This window comes from Conger conger, chromosome 7, assembly GCF_963514075.1.
Source record: "Conger conger chromosome 7, fConCon1.1, whole genome shotgun sequence".
Taxonomy (NCBI): domain Eukaryota; kingdom Metazoa; phylum Chordata; class Actinopteri; order Anguilliformes; family Congridae; genus Conger; species Conger conger.
The window spans coordinates 53,889,765-53,907,658 of NC_083766.1; the positions used below are offsets into that span (position 1 = coordinate 53,889,765).

General features: G+C 41.3%; 1 pseudogene; it reads right to left on the reverse strand.

Moving 5' to 3' along the window:
* LOC133133351 (uncharacterized) overlaps window positions 1-17,894 on the reverse strand; it is a 43,244-nt pseudogene that overhangs the window by 14,431 nt on the left and 10,919 nt on the right.

Consider the following 17,894-nt stretch of genomic DNA (forward strand, 5'->3'; position numbering starts at 1 on the left):
GTTTGTTTTTGAATAAAAACTGTGTTCCTTCTGTTCAAGGATCACATAATTCCAAATTTTCATTAATATTACTTTTCATGCCCATCCTAGTTACTGTAATACTAAATATTTGGTGTATCCTCAAAAATGTACACCAATAATAACAATAATAATAACGATAATAATAATAATAATAACAATAATAATAATAATAATAATAATAATAATAATAATACTGTAATGGGTTCTCCCCCTGAAAATTAATTACTTTCCAAACAAAGTAATTGCCTAACCTTTAAATAACAGATTAAGTTTTGACTGTCGTACAATTTCTCTTACCAAGTGTTCGATGTACCTTTCAAATGTATTCAAATAATGCTGCAATTCTGTCTCTGAAAAATAAGACATTTGGATAAGAAATGAATAACTTGTACAATTTAGGCTGTGGTCCCATGGTGGCATTTCAATGAATGTGACACACAATTAAATCCATGGGTGAATCACAGGCTAAATCCTGAGGGATTGGTTTCTCATTCCTGAAGAAACAGAAACACATCAGGGAAGACACTCTTCAGACATTTATAATATTTGTATGTATTTAATATAAAACAACAATTACTTCAACCTTGTTTTACAAAAATAGAAACAAATTCACTGAGGAACAGATTTGCCTGGACAAATTATAAGTAAGCACTGATTACTAACAGCCAAGATTATCAATGGCTCATGTTGAAGTTTGATCAAAATTCCCTAGTTGAAAACCAGGAATGATGAAGTTTTATTTAAATACTTTCAGAATCATGTGCAAAAATACCCTTTCCTAAATGTTACTATGTATCTATATACTATATTTCAAATGCTGTTTAGTACTACAATGATAAGCCATACTGTTTGAAGAATTATTATTAATTATGTTAAAATGAATAAGTCAGTCATCTTGAGCAATTAGAACTGTGTGTCTGTTAAAACAAACTGAGCTGCAAAGTACAGTTTGTTTAATGAAAGTGCAGAGAACACTTAATCTGGTGTTTACAAACCATGGCATTGGATGCGGCCTGTTTTGACTCTGTGATGCAGTCCAAGAGATGTGGGTCTTTGCAAAGAGATGTTTTGAGTTAGTGATCACCAGCCCAATTTGCCTGCATCATTATATAGGCGAAAGGTTAAGACTGCTCAGCTTTCATACAGTGACAGAAAATATTAAGGCGGGTTAAGAGAGACAATGTGATGATTTATTACAAATGATTGGTTAGCTATAATGTATAAAGACTAGGATACTTCCTACTGTTACTTTGGAATTCTCTGATCTCTGGAAGTTCTCTGGAGCGCACAGACTCCCCAGATTAATCTGTTTTATTTTCAACTAAAGATTTATAATGAGCTACTACTGAGTCTGAATATTTCTTCAACATCATTGCTGCCAAAACAACTTCACCCACGTAAAAGGGACGAGGAGGAAAAGAGACAAAAATATTTCCTCAACACTCACAAGGATACCATTTTTATTCAACATCTTTAAATACAATCATATTTATTGTATGATTTATCAAAAGATTCTGACTGCCAAACTTAGAAAGAATAGTTTTATGCTCATGCCCCTAACATTTTATTTGATGGCTATTTTGACAGATCTTTTATTGGTACTAACCACTTCCAAATCCCCAGCCCATACATGGCTGTGGTTTGGGTTGGATAACACTGATGACATTGATCGTACTGGGGTCCCAGACACAGTCCTCCTCCAGACCACTGGGCAACATGCCACACTTAGGGGGCACCCAGGCCGTGTCATAGCCTGCTGCATGCCAGGTCTTCTGCAGGGGGTGCCCCTGGTAGTTAATCTTCTTCACCTTCCCCACATTCACTTTGACCTCCAGGACCCTGCGGTCCCCTTCGGCTACATTCAGGGGGTAGCGGCTGGCTTTCTGAATGTCGCGGCTGAGGTACACGCCGGGCCCCAGCATGCCGTCCTTCGAGAGAATGAAGCCATAACACCTGATGCTTTCAGCAGCAGCTGGTGCCGTGGTACATCATGTAGGTTGAGTCGTTGGCAGGCTCAGAGTAACTCTCCAGGCAAGGAGGCCTAGGGCCCATCATGTCATCTTCAGCACAGTACATTCTTCTCCCTTTACACTGTAAAATATTCAAATTTCAACCGAAATCATATCTGCAGAACATGCGAATGGTGATGGTACGGATTGAGGATTTGCGATATTTCCAAAATTAGTAGTGTTACACACGGGTTCTAAAATATAAATGGCGCAGGCTGGGTCAACAACACAAATCAATCAAGTCAAATCTTTACATAACAATAATATCAGCAGTTTTCCTGAGGTTAGGACAGTTAGCATCAGCAAAGTATTTTATATTTTCAACACATGTACTATTAGACATAATTTCATGTTTGTTTTGATTTAATAAATTCTATAGGGTCGAAATCCTAATTAATTAATTAGTCGAAAATTAATTTATTAAACCTGTCAATAAAAGTAGGCTATATTGTGAGTTTCTGATGTTTGTAGAATCATTTTCAAACAGTTGACAGTTGATTTTGGCATCAGTGACCCTCGAATCGTAGCCAAATGTTTTAATAAACCTATAGACAAATGTTTGTTGTGAGGACTCATAGCCTATCAAATCTATATTTGTAGACTAATTTAAGAAATAATAAGAAAGTGTAAGAAAAAGAAACATCTGGAACTACAAACGATTAGCTAACTTAATCCTTTTTATGAACCCAGAAAGCGTCACATGGCATGAGCACTGCTTATCTGCGCTTGTGCGCACAGATAGCTTTCCCAGTAGGACATATGTCTCTGTTGAAAAGAGACCTCTCTGTTGTCTTCCTAATTCTAATTGTCGCAATTTTCTATTAATATAACTAAAGAAAATGCTTTACAAGTCATTGTAAAATATCGCGAGACGAAAGTAATATTGTTACTTTAGTCTCTCCATGGGACGTTACTTCCATCCCTGTCCTCTCTCCTGTCTCTTCTCCCTGGCTATCATCCAAGACTCGCTAACATGAAACTTGAAACCGATGCTATCATTTACTCATTAGATGTGTGAAGAAAATTCCAGATGTTTGCAAACTTAAACAAGTAAACACAATTCTACAATTTAAAAAAAAAAGACTTACTGGTCCATTTTTTCTTAACTCGCGCAAAAAAGTTTTCAGACGGTAGATCCGCCAAACGACTTCCGATGGCGCCGAAATTTTGGATGAAGCTCATTCACTGTTATCTGTAGTAACCACGAAATTGCAGCTCCCATCGTTTTCGAGAAAATACCCACGTTACTTTCGCCCTCCATGACTTTCGACCCGGCTCTCCCCTATATTATGCAATAAAGAGGTGCATTCTTGCCGAAACTTTATGAACATCCCCATAACTTCCATTCTCCAACGACCAAATATACGGCTAAAAACCAAGTTCAAGATTCTTCCTAAGTTTTCAGGACACACATTCATGGTCACATTTTGGTCAACACGTGCATTGATTACATTAGGCAAACCTTCTTTCCAATTAATTTACGCGTTCAATATAGTACTCCACAGCTCTTTGCGAATAACCCCCCAAACACAGACCTGCTGTAGGCTACTTGTAGAGTAAGTCGTCAAACTAATAAAAAAATATGGCAGGAGTGAGGTTACCTTCCAGATTTGTAGCTATTCTTGTAGCTCACGCTCCGTCTCCGTGCGCTTGACACTGGTGAACTTGCGACAAAGCGTATTTGATTTGACAGGAAATATAGGCGTTAACTTCGGCGAAAACGAAACCACCCGGTGTTTCTTTCTTCTTTAGACGGGGGGTGTAGATCTTTTTATGGTCATTTACATGTACACACATTTTATGCAGAGTACCAGTTTGTTGGCATGGGCATCAGCACACACAATCAAAATGGCTTGTGCCTTTCTGCAACTCTTATGAAGACGATCTGCATTTATAACTCATTTACAGTCACAATTAACCCCATATGAATGTTTTTGAATGAGTCTTTGAAGTTAAGTGGATATCGTGAATCACAAGTAATAATGTGTCTTCATTTGACTCACCAGCCAGGCAGTAGGTGGCAGCAAATCACTTGAAAAGCAGGCGACCTGTAGATTCATTAGTTCTGTTTACGGACCTCTCGTTATGCAGGCTATTGTAAATTAATATGCTAATTTCATGGGTGACCGTAATGGCACCATATTGGATCTTTCTGCTAAACTGAACTTAAATGAACAAATACTGTTTCATTAAATATTCACAAAAGCAAGCATTCACGCTTATAGGCAAGACTCCCCGAGTTAAAACACATACAAATTGTGTCCTTTCTGTACCCTATCAAGGATCATATAATTCCACATTTTCACAAATATTACTTTTCATTCCCATCCTACAGTTTTTTACTGTAATACTAAGTATTTGGTGTATCCTACAATGTGTCTTACCAAGTGTTGGATGAAGCTTTGCAAAACATATGCAAATAACGATGTAATCCTGTGACTGACCGAAATGAGATCTGCAGAACATGCCCGTGGTGTTAAAGTGGAATACAGACCGCTCCAAAAGTATTGGAACCACAAGGTCAATTCCTTTGCTTTTCTTGTACCCTGAAGACAATTGAGTTTGAGGTCAAAGGATGTACAGGAGATGACAGATCCGAATTTCAGCTTTTATTTCCTGGTATTTTTATCTAAATTTTTTAAACAACAAGGAACCTATCACCTTTTTGTATCAGACCACCCCATTTTTAGGTGAACAAAAGTATTGGAACATGTGACTTAGAGAGCAGCAATATAGAGCCAATAAAAGTATTTCATGTTGCCATGGGGCCAATGGAGCCTGGTGGGCCTGGACCTGTTCTCTGTGCTGGGGTTCTATGCAGTTACAACTGGAAAACAGTTCAACTGTTACAACTGTTATCCAGCCACTCTGCCACATCCCGCTGGCTCTATGTGATGGGGTCACGGCCATGCTACAGCGGCTTCTGGAAGCTGGCATCACTGTGCCTGTGTTGATCTACATGCAGTGAATAAGGCAGTGATCCCTGAAAAGTATCCACTGCCCACCACAGAAGAGCTCACAGCTCAGAGCTACGGCTCTACAGTGTTCTCCAAGCTAGACCTCAGACAAGGCTGCTTACAGGTGCCTCTCCATCCCAGCAGCAGAAACCTCTGCTTTTGTGACACATGCGGGAGTGTTTCACTGCACCCAGATGCCTTTTGGCCATCATGGTGTCTGTACTGGCTGTCATACCGGGTATGGCCATATATCTGGACGATGTTGTCGTACACGGGCCCACCACTGAAATCCCCGATGAGCAACTCAACAGGGTCTTTGCAGCCCTAGCCAAGCACAAGCTAACAGTCAACACTGAAAAATGTGTCCTCAGTGCCAGCCATTGAGTTTGTGGGGTTCCGGCTGTCAGCAGGTGACTCCAGTCCAACGTGGACGCCATTCAGGCCAGCCCCGAGCCCAGTTCAGCCGGTCAGCTCACCTCCTTCCTGGGCATAATGGCCTACTACCTGAAGTTCCTCCCTCAGCACTCTGCCACCACAGCCCCCTTGCACCAGCTGCTGCATAAGGAACCATGGGTGTGGTCTCAGGCATTTCGCGATGCTGTGCTTACCCTCAAAATGCAACTTACTCCACCCCCAGTGCTGACTCACTTCAACATCTCCAGCCCCACCCTTGTGACCTGTGAGGCGTCAGCCACAGTGATAGGGGCTGTGCTGTCACAGATCCAGAGAGGCGTCGACCAGACTGAGCAGCGGTACTCAGTGGGTGAGCGTGAGGCTGCAGACCACTGTCTCTCTGCAGGAGCTCAAGGAAGCCTCCGCCCTGTCCTCTCTCAGCTCTGCACCGACATCCAGGGGCGGCCTGTAGCGTAGTGGTTAAGGTAACTGACTGGGACAGGCAAGGTTGGTGGTTCTAATCCCAGTGTAGCCACAATAAGATCCGCACAACCATTCGACACTTGAGCAAGGCCCTTAACCCTGCATTGCTCCAGGGGAGGATTGTCTAATCAACTGTACGTCGCTCTGGATAAGAGTTTCTGCCAAATGCCAATAATGCTCTGCAGAGTTCACTACTTACCTTGAAAGCAAGGGCTTCTGGCTGTGTTATCGCCCCCAGGCCAATGTAATGTCTGTACATTGGGTTATCAGTGATGCATCGAGTTATAGCATTTTTCTACTGTGCTGCAATCATCATATGCATCATATGATAGGTATAGAATTGTGTTGCTCTGGTCTAGGAGGTCGCAAATGCGCAAGTAAACAGATGTTGTGTTGATGCTACTGTGTCATGGTGTGATCCTTTCGAACATAGTTGTGTCTGGAGCAGGAAAAGCACCAGCTGACTCCCACCCCCTCCACAGTCCTATTATTTTCGATGCAGAACCAACCCACCACATGGAGCTCAGGACAAAGCAGGTAAAGGGCAATAATTTTATTTCATTTATTGTTTAAAAATTTTCCCCAGGTCCTACCTAGTAAGCACCCCCCTTTCCCCCAGAGCCCCCACCCAGGCAGGAGCACACCCACAGCACGACACACCAAGCCACGAAGGTTACCCCTCACACGTGGACACGCCCAAAGGTTTAAACCACCAGTGTCCCACTCAGGCCACCCCTGCGCCACAGCCCTGCCCAGAAGTGGGGGAACCTCCACCCTCTAACTGGGGGAATCACTGAACTCAGACGGGGTCTCACACACCTAACTTGCACTGCCGCACACACACACACAAATAAGGTAAAAAATAAGGTAGTGAGACAACGCCTCCTGACTGGGTCTCACTACCCAAAAAAAGAAAAGGAAAAAAGAAAGAAAATAATCCCAACCAACCAATTCCCCCCTCCCAGGCCCGCCGCCTCCCACTATCGTTAGGTTTGTGGCTACTGGCCCGCGGCCCGGACTGTTCTGCTGGCCACTGCACCAAAGTTAAGGTGAACAGCCCCGGCTGCGCCTAGCCCCTGGGAAGCGAGTCGGCGCCGGCCCCGGTGCTGGATATCGCCCACTGTTGTTCAGAGCGGGAGACGGAATGTTCGTCCGCCCTCATCAGGGCCTGTCGTGTCCCCTCGCAATGTTGTTCCGGCGAAACAGCGCAGCATCCTTAAGGCCAGCCCGGTCCTGCACGGCGCCGCTCCTTCCCCAACTCCCGGAACGTTCCGCGGCTCTGTCCCGGGGCAGCTCGCTCCAAATGTCCCTCGGTGCAGCGGTACTATTGTCCGGGTTTGCAGCCACGCCAGCCACCGCAACTTCGGAAGCCCGCTGCCCAAACCGAAGGAGGAGGAGGAGAACAAAGAAAAATGAACACAAAAATGTATCTTATTTTATTTTATTAATTCTTATTTTAAGTATCCCCTCATCAAGACAAACACGAAACAGCTGCGTCACGCCCCAAAACCCTGTAGCCGGCACGTCACACACGCATGGATACATGTGCACGCCGAGCCCCAATTAGTTCTCCGGCACATTTAGCACAGCTGTCAGATTCCTGACAGTAGTATTCAATACCTGAGCAGGATTACCTCCTCACACATTGTCATTAAAAAGATACAAAAACTGAATCTTTTCTTAATCTTAATCTGATCTTGGTGCTTAGTCCTGCTTTCAACAATATATGGTAAAATTAATGAATAATTACACTGTTCTCTTGGATGGGCTAGTTCAGGATATAAATTAGCATTTGCCCCCACTTCCGCTGCACCAAAATTCAGCATCACCCATTCAGGGGCAAGCATCCTTGGGTTGTCTGGCTAAAGTATTTAAGATGGCTGCAGGAACAGGCTTGTGTGTTAAAATTTTGATCTTTGGAGGAGAAGGATTTCCCTTTTTATTTTGGGGCTGCTTCCTGGGGTAATACTATGGCAAGGTCTGGCTTATCTGTTTTTTCTGGTATTTGTAATTATTGTCTTGTTGTGTTTTGTAAATTGGATGTAGTGAGCCTATATTCAATAAAGAATGTATGATTTTTATTCATCATGCTATCTGCTTCTTAATACATTCATTTAATCCAAGGATCTCATAGCGTTTGTTTTGACTTGTTGGTTGATTCCACCAGTTTTCGGTAGACTGACCTTTTTGACATTTGAAAATGTTATTGATAATTTTTATTCCTAATGATAATGATTAAATTAAATCATATAAAATATATTTTATTAAGTGAGGGGTTCTAGCATGCAATACCACTTGTGTTCAGTATTAAGAGAGCTGAATATCTTAACAAGGATATTGATTGTTGATATTGATTCATTACAACAATTTCCTAACCTATGAATAAACACAGATGCAGTTTTGACAAGTCCTACAATGTATTGGATGTATAATTTAGGCTGTGGTCCTATAGTGGCATTTCAATGAATGAGTCACCCAGTTAGGTCCATGGGTGAATCACAGGTTAAATACTGCGGAAACAGAAACACACCAGGGAAGTCAGTCTTCAGACATTTCAAATATTTATATTTATTGCATGTAAAACAGCAGTTTCTTCAACCTTGTTTCATGACAATCGAAACAAACGTGAGTTTAGAACAGAAGTAGCGGAGAGCCGGAATGAGAGTAACACTTTTTTGCCTGATCCCATTCACTCCGAAATTAATAAAGATAGAGATCCCATAATTTATGGCACACAACTTGCACATTCTAATTTTCCTTCTAGGATATATGATTTTGACATTAATATGCTGCGAACGGGCGGAGTGCAATTTTACTTTTGTCCTTACCCAGAGGGACAAAAGTAACACAAGAATGGTTTGAAAGTAACGGTAAACTAGGGGTGGGCAATGTGTGTCCTATCTCTGTTTTTTTGGATTGTAATTCTGTTTACTTTCAACACATGTACGATTAGACATACTTTCATGTTTGTATCCATTCAAAAATGCTATCGGTTCGAAATTCATCCAAATTAACCGTGCACAACCAATAAAATGTTTTGTGATACAAGATTAATCAGACAGAAATTCATTATTTGGGCTAAATTGCTATATTAGATCCTCAAATAGAATTTATGTATTAAACCTGTCAATAAACGTAGCCCATATTGTGAGTTTCTGATGCTTGTTGAATAATTCTCAAACATTATGTCAGTTGACTTTCGCAACAGTGAAAACTTTACTAAACCGAATATAGATATGATTGGCATTCCCAGAACTTCTGGGAAAACAAAACATAAATGTACCCGCCCAGTGTTTAGTTTTTAGAGGCAAAGTTCCTGTTCCTTAGGAATTCCCCTCCAGTATTTTGGCTCTGAAAAACGAGTCATACAATCTGCAGGCAAGGAATCCTCACCACTATGTTATCATCTTCTGCCCAACACATTATCCTCCCTTCATACTGTAATACATTCATTACATTACATTACATTACATTATATCACATTACATTTTATTACATTACATTAATGGCATTCGGCAGATGCTCTTAACCAGAGCGATGTGCAACAAAGTACAACAACATTCAAAATTGAACCAGAAATTAAATCTGCAGAAAATGCTCATGGTATAAAATTTTGATTTTTTTTTTTTTTTTAATATATTTTCTAAATTAGTGTTACAACACTCTACTAACTTTTTAGCAATATCTGATCAGTTATTAGCCATATATAAATTTTACATGAGCGTTATGCTATATTTTAGTAGATTGCAAGCCATTTTTGCAGCAATTCAGGTTAAATATCTTGTTCAATTGTACCACAGGAAAGGTGGAAAGTGCTGGAAAGTCGAAGTCCTGCTGTGTGTTCTACCTCCTGGCTGATGAATTGCTCCAGCTGACATGAATGAATACTAGAGAACATTTACATCTGTATTCATAAGGCACTTTTCCAAACAGAAGTGCTGGATAAAATAAAACATGCTTGTGCATGACTCACTTTTCAGCGGTAAAATATTCCTTCAAGTCAGCTGGGTATAGTGCAAGGTTGGCAACCCTAGTTCTGGGAGAGTCAGCAGCATTTAATTGATCAATGAAATATGTTGATTACAGTTAACTCACCTGACATTGTTTCTTGGGTCTGAATCGGTTGTTGATTTTTAAGGTGAAAATAAAGACCAGCGCCCCCGGCAGCTCTCCTGGAACAGGTTTGCCACCCCCTGGCAAATCAAATCCTAAATTGTGTTCATTTGACTCAGCCTGGAATTAGGTGGCAGAAAATCAATTGTCTTGTGAAAAAGCAGTCTCCCAGTAGATTTATTTGTTTTAACGGTTTATCAAGTAGTGTGTTATAAATTAATATGCTAATCTTAAGGGTGACTAATACCCTCATACTAGATCTCTCAAATAAGATGAACAGGCAAAATTGAATTCATTCATTATCCTAACCTGCTTATGCTGAACAGGTTCGCAGGGGGGCTGGTGCCTATCCCAGCATACATTGAGCGAAAGGCAGGAATACACCCTGGACAGGTCGCCAGTCCATCACAGGGCACACACAGCATTCACTCACACACTCATGCCGATGGGCAATTTAGACTCTCCAATCAGCCTAACCTGCATGTCTTTGGATTGTGGGAGGAAACCAGAGTACCCGGAGGAAAACCACGCAAACTCCGCACAGAAAGACCCCGGCCAACCGGGATTCAAACCCAGGACCTCCTTGCTGTGAGGCGGCAGTGGTAACCACTGCACCAACCATGCCCCCGGCAAAAGTTAATTGAAGTACAAAATAAAAACAATGACTACAGCCCTGCTTTGTTATATGTTCAGGAATGCAAGCATTGACAATTGACAAAAAATCATTTCTGCTGCAAGTCTAAGATTGGAGCTAGCAATTTATGGCTACTAATAGCCAGGTAAATAATTAGCCTTGATTGATTAATGATTAAGATGGTGGTGATGGTGATTTCTGAAGAGAAAAACGTCAAGGAAGAAAACATTGAGACATTTTTCATTTTTCATTTAATGTAAAACAGTTTCTACAACCTGGTTTTAACAATCAAAACAAATGCAAGGAATGACACATCTTGCAGTAAATATTAGAGTAAGTGCCAATTACTAACAATCAAAATGAACAGTGGCTCACAAGACAATGATAACAACTTCTGAACATACTTCTGATTTATCAAAAGATAATCACTGCAAAACTTACAAACAGTGTTGTGCTCATGTGCCTTGCATATTCTTGGACGACTGTTTTGATGGGTCTAATAGTCGTCACCATAACCACGTCCCTTACTGCCGGACGGCTGGGATTTGGGTTTGATAACCTTGGTGACTTTGATCCTACTGGGGTCCCGGACACAGTCCTTCTCCAGACCACTGCGCACCATGCCACAGTTAGGGGGCACCCAGGCCGTGTCATAACCAGTGTCGTGCCAGGTCTTCTGCATGGGGTGCCGCTGGTGGTCAATCTTCTTCACCCTCCCCACATCCACGTCGAGCTCCAGGACCCTGCGGTCACGGTCGGCCACGTCCAGGGGGTAGCGGCTGGCTTTCTGGGGATCGCCGGGCCCCAGCATGCCGTCCTCTGAGGGAGAGAAGCCGTTCCGCTTGATGCTTTCGGCAGCCTCCTTGGTGGTGCCGTGGTACATGGGGTAGGATGAGTTGTTGACAGGCTTGGAGTGGCTCTGCAGGCAGGGACGCCTAGGGCCCATTTTGTCATCTTCAGCCCAGGACATTATTCTCTCTTTATACTGTAATAAATTCAACCGAAATTAAATCTGCAAAACATCCTCATGACTGTAGATTTCGGATATTTCCAAAAAGCGTTACACATTGTAAAATATAAATGGCGCACGCTAGGTCACACTGCAATTCAGTATCAATTCCGCACGGTCGGTGGTTCGATCCCTGGTGTAGCCGCAATAAGATCCGCACAGCTGGAGAGCAAGGCCCTTAACCCTGCATTGCTCCAGGTGTTATGTTCCTGTGTTCTGTGTGTTTGTTTATTATCTTTAGTCTTGTAATTTATTATTTTTCATATTCATGTCTGGTGTTCTGTTTACATTCATTCGTCTTTGCACTCTTCTTCCCCAGTGATGTCTGAGTCTGAATGTTTACTAGTCCAGTCACTCCCTTGTCTGTGTGCCTCACTATTCGGGTGTTTACGGTAGTTCCAGGGTTCAATATTCCTTCCAATCTTGCATTCCTTACTTCCTGCTTTCTCTCCATTTCATGTTTGTACATAACACTAATATACTAATCCCAACTAACATAGAATTTGTACAGTACTAATTATACTAACTAATATGTTTGTCAAACTGACAAACTAACATTCACTAGTTTTGGGTATTTGTAATTTAAATCACTTAACTAACTTACTAATGCATCTCCAGTTTCAATTCTGTTCTGTAACTCCGCCTCCCTATTCTATCACTGATTACTTGCTTAGATTCAGCGAAGTATTCGCACCTGTCTCTCCGTCTCTCTGCATCTCCTGATTCTATGCAATTGTCTACTCTCTAGTCCAGAGCCGTTTGTATTACATGTGTGTCATTGTGAATCCAGTCCGTGTTTTCGTTTCCCCCTCGTTATTGTCCTATTACCCTTTCATGTTTCTCACCTGATGTTTAATTGTTAGACCCTCACTCCCATGCCCCGTCTAGTTTGTCTCATTCCCCTGTGTATTTATACCTGTCCTTTTCAGTTGCATGCTGCTAGTTCATCTTGTCCTGTTTTGTTGTCTGAGCCCTTGATTCCTTCCCCCAGTTCTAGCCTCCTTGTTTCCTTGCCCTTGCCCTTGCCTTTGCCCTTGCCCTTGTTGCTGAGTCCTTGCCCTTGCCCTTGTATATCTGGATTTCCGGTTCTCACCCCTGCCTGCTTCCCTGGAACCTTCTTTGCTTTGTGGATATCTGTACCTCTGCTTTGTTGGACTGACCCCATGGTTTTTGACCCTGGCCTGTTTTTTGACTCCGCTTGGTCTGCCCCTTTTGGAATTAAACCTGCCATTGTTCTGCACCCCTGTCTGCTTTTGGTTCCTCGGTTCCCCCCGGCATAACACCAGGGGAGGATTGTCTCCTGCTTAGTCTAATCAACTGTACATCGCTCTGGATGAAGGCCATTAATGTAATATACTTTCATGCAATTTACACCTTCAAGATTCACACCCAAACAAATAATGAAATAATATAGTACTCCACAGCTCTTTGAGAAAAAACCCCAAAGTAGGCTACTTGTAAGGTAAGTCGTCAAACTAATAAAAGATATAGCAGGAGTGAGGTTACCTTTCAGATTTGTGGTTATGCTTGTAGATTACACTCCTTCTCTGTGCGCTTGGGGTAGCGGTAAGCTTGCGACGAGAACAAAACCATCTGGCATTTACCAGGTTCTTTTTTTTTAGAGACCACATTGCTGTAGATTTTCCCTCGAAAATCGTGCCTTTGATAAGTGAGCCATGCAGTAACATATCGTTCCAGCAGCTGAAGTTGAAAATTTCTTAGCCGCTCAATTTTACGTGAGAGTTGTGAAACATTTGAACTAATTGTACATAATTTTGCAGCAATGCATGTTAAGTGCCTTTCCCATGAGGACATATGTTGAAAATAGACCTTGCTGTGTCTGCTAATTCTAATTCTCATCATTGTACATGTACATGAAATGACAGATTTCAACCTTTATTTCCTGCTATTTCTATCAAGATTTTTTACAATTTAGAACATACCACCTTTTGTATCAGACCACCGAATTTTTAAGTGAGCAAAAGTTTGGAACATGTGACTGACATGTGTTTCTTGTTGTCTTAGACAAAATAGAGGCTATAGTACAAGATGCAAACCAATCGTCAGTAGTAAGATTGAGATTACAATTGGCAAAGAAGTACAGAAATCAGCCACAAAAGTTTTGTGGACTGATGAGACCAAGATTAACCTCTACCAATGTGATGGAAAGGCCAAAGTGTGGAGAAAGAAGGGATCTGCTCATGATCTAAAACATAGAAGCCCATCTGTGAAGCACGGTGGAGGTAGCAGCAGGATGAATTTAAGCAAAGGACTTCATTAGGGAGATTAGCCAAAATCAATCACCTTAACTCAGATTAGCCAGTATTTCACCTCCCGAAGAGGAGATTGAAGGGAAAAACGTTTTTTCCTACAATGTATCTTAGCAAGTGTTGGATGTACCTTTGCAAATGTATACAAATAACAATGTCATCCTATCACTGAATAATAAAACATTTGGACAAGAAATTAATCACTTGCACAATCTTGTCTGTAGGCCAATGACAGCATTTCAATGAATGTGACACACAGTAAAATCCATGGGTGAATCACAGGCTAAATCCTGAGGGACTGGTTCTCATTTTTGAAGAAACAGAAACACATCAGGGAAGACACTCTTCAGACTTTTCAAATATTTGTATTTATTTAATGTAAAACAGCAGTTGCCCCCTACAGTACATTACAGAACCAGAACGGCCGTTGTATGGGTTGAATAACACTGATGGTGGATGGCTGTGGTTTGGGTTTGATAACCTTGGTGACTTTGATCCGCCTGGGGTCCCAGACACAGTCCTCCTCCAGACCACTGCGCACCATGCCACAGTTAGGGGGCACCCAGGCCGTGTCATAGCCTGCTGCATGCCAGGTTTTCCGCAGGGGGTGCCGCTTGCTGTTAATCTTCTTCACCTTCCCCACATTCACTTCGAGCACTAGGACCCTGCGGTGCCCTTCGGCTACATTCAGGGGGTAGCAGCTGGCTTTCTGGATGTCACGGCTGAGGTACACGCCGCGCCCCAGCATGCCATCCTCTGAGGGAGAGAAGCCATAACACCTGATGCTTTCGGCAGCCTCCTTGCTGGTGCCGTGGTACATGACGTAGGTTGAGTTGTTGGCAGGCTCAGAGTAACATTCCAGGCTAGGAGGCCTAGGGCCCATCATGTCATCTTCAGCCCAGTACATTCTTCTCCCTTTACACTGTAAAAAATTCAAATTTCAACCAAAATCAGATCTGCAGAACATGCGCACGGTGTTGGTATGGATTGAGGATTTGCGATATTTCCATAAAAGTAGGCTATATTGTGAGTTTCTGACCTTTGTAGAATCATTTTCAAACATTATGACAGTTTTGGCATCAGTGACCCTCGAATCGTAGGCAAACGTTTTAATGAACCTATAGATAAATGTTTGTTGTGAGGACTCTTAGCTTATCAAATCTATATTTTTTGACTAATTTAAGAAATAATAAGAAAGTTCAAGAAAAAGAAACATCTGGAACTACAAACGATTAGTTAACTTCATCGTTTTTATGAACGTAGAAAGCGTCACATGGCGTAAGCACTGTTTATCTGCTCTTGTGTCCCACGAGGACATATGTCTCTGTTGAAAAGAGACCTCTCTGTTGACTTCCTAATTCTAATTCTCGTAATTTTCTATTAATATAACTAAAGAAAATGCATTACAAGTCATTGTGAAATATCGCGAGACGAAAGTAATATTGTTACGCCGAAATTTTGGATGAAGCCATTTCACTGTTATCTGTAGTAACCACGAAATTGCAGCTCCCATCGTTTTCGAGAAAATACCCACGTCACTTTCGCCCTCCATGACTTTCGACCCGGCTCTCCCCTATATTGTGCAATAAAGAGGTGCATTCCTGCCTAAACTTTATGGACATCTCCATAGCTTTCATTCTCCAACGACCAAATATACGGCTAAAAACCAAGTTCAAGATTCTTCATATGTTTTCAGGACACACATTCATGGTCAGATTTTTGTCAACACATGCATTGATTACATTAGGCAAACCTACTTTCAATTAATTTAGGCGTTCAAGAGTCGCACCCAAACAAATGATGAAACAATATAGTACTCCACAGCTCTGAGAATAACCCCCCAACACAGACCTACTGTAGGCTACTTGTAAAGTAAGTCGTCAAACTAATAAAAAAATATGGCAGGAGTGAGGTTACCTTCCAGATTTGTAGTTATACTTGTAGACCACGCTCCGTCTCCGTGCGCTTGACACTGGTTAATTTGCGACAAAAGCGTTTTTGATTTGACAGGAAATTTAGGCGTTAACTTTGGCGAAAATGAAGAAACCGATTACATTACATTACATTACACCCGGTGTTTCTTTCTTCTTTATGGTATGAGTTTTATGGTAATTTGCATGTACACAAATTTTATGCAGAGTATCAGTTTGTTGGCATGGGCATCAGGACACACAATCAAAATGCCATGTGCCTTTCTGCAACTCTTATGAACACTATCTGCATTTATATCTAATTTACAGTCACAATGAACCTTTTTTTGTAAATAGCCCTTATGAATATTTTTTACTGAGTCTTTGAAGTTAATTGGATATCGTGAATCACAAGTCAAATGTTTTAATTTGACTGACCAGCCAGGCAGTAGGTGGCAGCAAATCACTTGAAAAGCAGGCACCGGTAGATTCATTACTTCTGTTTACGGACCTCTAGTTGTGCAGTCTATTGTTAATTAATATGCTAATTCCACGGGTGACCGTAATAGGTACATACTGGATCTTTCTACTAAACTGAACTTAAATTCACAAATACTGTTTTATTAAATATTCACAAATGCAAGCATTCACGCTTATGGGCAAGACTCCCCGAGTTAAAACACAGATACAAATTGTGTCCTTTCTGTACCCTGTCAAGGATCATATAATTCCACATTTTCGCAAATATTACATTTCATTCCCATCCTACAGTTTTTTACTGTAATGCTAAGTATTTGGTGTATCCCACAATGTGTCTTACCAAGTGTTGGATAAAGCAGACCGCTCCAAAAGTATTGGAACCACAAGGTCAATTCCTTTGCTTTTCTTGTACCCTGAAGACAATTGAGTTCGTTGTCCAAGGATGTGCATGAGCTGACAGATACAAATTTAAGATTTTATTTCCTGGTATTTTTATCTAAATGTTTGAAACAACTTGGAACATATCAATTTTTGTATCAGACCACCCCATTTTTAGGTGAAAAAAAGCATTGGAACATGTGACTGACATGTGTTTCTTGTTCCCTTAGACTTAGAGAGCAGCAATATAGAGCCAATAAAAGTATTTCATGTTGCCCGCCATGGGGCCAATGGAGCCTGGTGGGCCTGGACCTGTTCTCTGTGCTGGGGTTCTATGTAGTTACAATTGTTGAATGGGTCGGAAGTAACAGTAAACTAGGGGTGGGCAATGTGTGGCCTATCTCTGTTTTTCAGGTTTGTAATTCTGTTTACTTTCAACACATGTAAGATTAGACATACTTTCATGTTTGTATCGATTCAACAAATGCTACAGGTTAGAAATTCATCCAAATTAATCATGCGTAAACAATGTTGCGCAATCAATAAAATGTTTTGCGATACAAGATTAATCGGACTGAAATGCATTATTTGGGTTAAATAGCTACACTAGATCCTCGAATATAATTTATGAATTAAACCTGTCAATTAAATTAGGCTATATCGTGAGTTTCTGATGTTTGTAGAGTAATTCTCAGACATTATGTCAGTTGATTTTCGTAACAGTCACCCTCGAATCGTCGTCTAACGTTTTATTGAACCTGAAGATAAATGTTTGTTGTGAGGACTCAAAGCTTATGAAGCAGTCACAATTCGAATCATCACATATTTGTAGACTAATTTTCAAACATTAGGTAGTAGATTTGCAATATAGAATGAACTAGAGGAGAACACATACTTTTTCTGTATATGTTTTTACTGTGGGCTTCAACTAGTAGCCCTAACAACGGGTAAGATTAGACATTAGAAAGTGCAAGAAAAAGAAACATCTGGAACTACAAACGATTCGTTAACTTAATCCTTTTCATAAATCTAGAAGGCGTCACGTGGCATATGTTCTGTTTATCTGCGCTTGTGCGCACATAAACCTTCCCACTAGGACATATGTTGAAAATACACCTCGCTGTGTCTTCTATTTCTAATTCTCGTCCTTACCTTTGTTGTACAGGTAGCAATTGAAATTGTACTTCCCTCTAGGGTCTTTCAGCGAACTTATCCCTGGTTATGGGTATGCACTTTG